The following is a 4,538-nucleotide window of genomic DNA, read 5'->3' on the forward strand; positions in this document are numbered from 1 at the left end:
TCTCTCTCTCTCTCTCTCTCTCTCTCTCTCTCTCTCTCTCTCTCTCTCGTCTCGAATTTTGTTTGTAACGAAGAAAACAGAAAGTCCTGTCTCGACGAGGACGAGGACGAGGCCGAGGACGAGGACGAGAAGTAGGAGGGAAAAGGAGAGGTAGAGAAAGACGTAGGTGAAAAAAAAAGGGTGGAACACGAGGAAGGAGGCGTCAGAAGAGGGAAGGCCAAAGAAGTGTTGACCATGGCTCGTGCTCGTGTAAAAATATATTTTGTTTATTTCTTCCTTTTTTTTTTTTTTTTTTTTTTTTTTTTCTTTTTACATATAATTATCGACAAAAAAATGATCAATTCCATCTAAAGATTTTCTTCGATCTGATATTCTCTTTTTTTATTTTATACATATATTTTTATATGTACATATATACATACATACATACATATATATATATATATATATATATATATATATATCACAATAGTCTTACTTTTCTTTAATGTAAACGAACAAGTCGATCGTTGAGTTTTCTTCTTCGTTTTGGACCACGCAAAGAAGACAAAACTATCTCAGGGGGGTGCAGACAATGGGGGAAAACTGGCTAGTCAAACGCAAAGCTGAGATGACAAATGAAAGGAGATATTCTCGTTGGTAGATAGAAGGAGAGAAAGAGAGAGAGAGAGAGAGAGAGAGAAAAGAGGGAAGGGAAAGAGAAATACCGTTTCATTAGTAGACTAGATACATCGCGGACTTGTCTGCTTCAGCTCCCTTACTTTCCTCTTCCTCTTCTTCTTCTCTTTCCCTCTCTCTCTCTCTCTCTCTCTCTCTCTCTCTTTCTCTCTTTCTCTCTCTTCTTCACGAAGAGAACATCGGCGAAGCGAAGAGATCCGATCGACGGAAAAGCGTAACCCGAATTAAATAAAGGCGGGAGTAATAATAAAGAGGGAAGCGTAGGGTGGGTGTGGAGGGGTTGCGGGCGGTAGAAAGAAAAAAAAAGGGAAAAGAAAAAAAAATTTCGTAACAAACGCAGCACAAGTCTTAGAGTAAGTAATGTTGTCCTTCTATGGAAGAACGAGGAGGGGTTGACTCGCTCGAGCACGAGTGGAAACGTGTTAATTAACGGCAATTAAAACGCGGTTATGTTTGGATTCTGCTCGCTTCCTGGGTTTCTCTATAGAAAGGCCACGAAGATATTCCTTGCGTATCGTTCTCCTTCGCTTTTGCATTATTTTTCAACGAATATTTAAGTATGTACGTATGTATGTACATATGTATTTACATACGTATTTATCTACGTATGTATGTACGTTTCTATATAGTTCCTTCCCTTACCTTCGTACAATCCCTTTTAACAATTCCTTCGTTTCCTTCGTATTTAATGTTTACGTTTCCACCTTGGTTGGCATCGGCCGTTCAAATCTAACCGCGGTGTATCGCACGAAGAGTCTCCATAATTAATTTTTATTTCCATCGGTGCTCGTTAATCGACTTTCGAGCGAGTTAACGAGTAACGTATTACGTTCCTTGCGTGACTTTAATTAGTTTGATATTCAGGCGTTAACATGGTCTTGTGGGAGCACAAAGTGATAGATCTTCGTGTCACGAGAGAGAGAGAGAGAGAGAGAGAGAGAGAGAGAGAGAGAGAGAGAGAGAGAGAGAGAGAGAGAGAATAAAGGATACGGTATTAATTTGATCGATTAGATTGGCTTAAGCAATGACACGTTAAACCGTATGTTAATAGTGATAACATTATTTTTTTATTTTTCATTATTATTATTATTATTATTATTCTAATTACGAAAACATCTTTATTTTGCTAGACAACGTAAATGTTCGATTGCTTTGCAATCTCGTTTTTTCCTTCGTGTTTTATTCTATATAAAATTAAAGTGGATTTTATTGTTAACATTCGATGAAAGCCACGATGTTATATAAATTAACAGAAATATCGATTAGATTAATACATAGGCAATATATTGAAATTTCCAACATGAATAATCGATCTTAATAAATCGCACAATAGCTTTTAATAATTTTTAGTAAAAATTCTGACATTATCTATTCGATCAATCCAATATCATAGAAAATTATTCATTGAACTTTCATCTATCAACAAATGTATATTTTACATACCACTGATTTAAACTGTATACTCTCTGTTTACGATATCAAAAAAAAAAAAAAAAAAAGAAAGAAAGAAAGAAGAAAAAACGAAGAAAAAAAGAAAAATAAAAAAGCAAAAGAAGGAACAAAGAAAAACAAAGATACATAAAAATAAACGAAGATATAATCGAAACCAAAGAAGGAAGAACCAGAAACGTCCACTTGACGTAGCCTCTCCGTAAATGCCTCTGGTACATTTGACGTATGTAAGCGTGAAAGACACGGAGGAGACTTGATGTATACGATTTCCAGAGAGAGAGAGAGAGAGAGAGAGAGAGAGAGAGAAAGAGAAAAAGAAAGAGAGAAAGAGAGAGAGAAAGAGAGAGAGAAAGAGAAAGAGAGAGAGAGAGAGAGAGTCACCAATAAATTCAGTATCGATGTGCTTCGTCGGAGAACATCCAGAATCGAAGTCGTGGCTCGACAACAGCTGTCATCGGTGCTCTCGTTTGGGACTCGCGCGAGGTAGCAGCTCCTAAAACAGTCGATCGCTTATTGGGACCATCTACCACGAACGAAAAAGTTCATCGGTAGACGCATCCACCCTCCTCCTTCTCCTCCTCTTCTTCCTCTTCTTCCTCCTCATGTTCATCCTCTTCTCTCCTTCTTTCTCCTCTTTCTCCTCTTCTTTCCTTTCTACTCTCTGCTCTCTCATTCCGCTCGCGACCGCTTACAGTTCGTGGAACGACGTTTCCAATTCGCGTCGCAGCGATTTTTTGTAATTAATCTTTAGAACTCTCTCGCAAGGGAGGAAGGTAGGCTCGTAGGGAGAAGGAAGAAAGAAGGAGAGAGAGAGAGAGAGAGAGAGAGAGAAGGGAAAGAAGCAAGAGAGGAGGATAAACGAAAGGGAATAAAAGCGAGTAAAGGCAGAGGAAGGAGTGGGGTAAAGGGGGAGGTGGAGAGGGGAGGGTGGTAAGGGGCCAAGAGAAGGAGGAGGAGGAGGACGAGGAGGAGGGGAGGAGGAGTAGGAGACCAGTCTGCCGCGGTGTATCTGCTTTTTGCGGGCGTCAGATGACAGTCGCTTATTTACCGGGGCCCGCGGCCATCTTGCTGCGATCTGACTTAAGAAGGAGGCCCTCGACAGGCGAAAAAAAGAGAGGGAGGCTTAAAGCGAGAGGCGCTTCGTACCGAAGACTCGGCTCGAATTAATCGATCGGTTATCAACGTCCAAGAGAATCGTGAAAAGGAGCTTGGATGACAGAAAGAATTGAGGAGAGTGGAACGAACGCAAACCTTTGCGTTTCTCTTCCTTCCTTGCTTCCTTCCTTCCTTGCTTGCTTGCTTGCTTGCTTGCTTGCTTGCTTGCTTGCTCGCTTGCTTGCTTGCTTCTTTTCTTTCTTTTATTTCCTTTCTTTTTCTCTTTCTTTCTTTCTTTTTTCCTTCATTTCTTCTTTTCTTCTTTACTCCTTTCCTTACCTTACTTAAAACATTTTTGGAATAATCGTTCGATGTTGATATTCCGTTCTACGTTTAGATTGCACCTTTATCGTGCCTGTTATTTTTATAAATAAAGATATTTTGATTATTTTATTATTAATTTTCAATCGCATTCATAATCGTAATTATCTTTGTAAATTTTTAATTGGTATATCGAAGCTTGAATGCTTTTTAGTTATTATTATGTTATTTAGTTACTTGTTGGATTCTTTTGGTATTCAGAAAATCTTTTCGGAGTAATCAGAAATCATTTATTTTGAGTTATCATATCATTCGATCGTTTGACGAATGTCTCTCAATAATTGCTTTTAGAAAATTATTTGAAGTAATCAAGAATCATTTTTATCGGCGATCTTTGATTCTCTATCTTCATCTTTACTTCAATTATAAAAGTTATTATTATGGTAAAAAGTGTAAATATTTTCAATCAGTCGCGTCATTTACCTATTCAACGAATCGTCACGTTACTCTTTCTTCTTTATTTTCTTTCGTTCATCTTAAAAAATTCTTTGCATATTTGATCACTCCGAATTGATCTTCGATTCTATCTTTAGCTATATTCTAAGTACGAATTCATATTCATATACATCTTGGTACGACTAATTTATATATATATATATATATATATATATATATATAAATTATATAAATTATAATATAATATAATTATATATATTATAATAAATATTCTAAAAAAATATTCAAACATTCGTACTGTTATTATTTTAATATCAATTCGTTATTCGAACTAAGACCAATCTAAGACTAGTCATTAGGACGTGTCACTAGTGATTCCCTACGATTCGCTTTTCCGTTTTTTCCCAAATCGCAATTTCTCGCAGAGTTCCCAAGAGCGGGAAATAAGCGTGGAATTCTCGAGGCGCTTCTTGAAAGAGCTCGACCGGGCCGCGTTCTCCGACGAATCCTTTATTTTCGGTAATTTCGAGACAAAT

This window comes from Vespula pensylvanica, chromosome 1, assembly GCF_014466175.1.
Source record: "Vespula pensylvanica isolate Volc-1 chromosome 1, ASM1446617v1, whole genome shotgun sequence".
NCBI lineage: Eukaryota > Metazoa > Arthropoda > Insecta > Hymenoptera > Vespidae > Vespula > Vespula pensylvanica.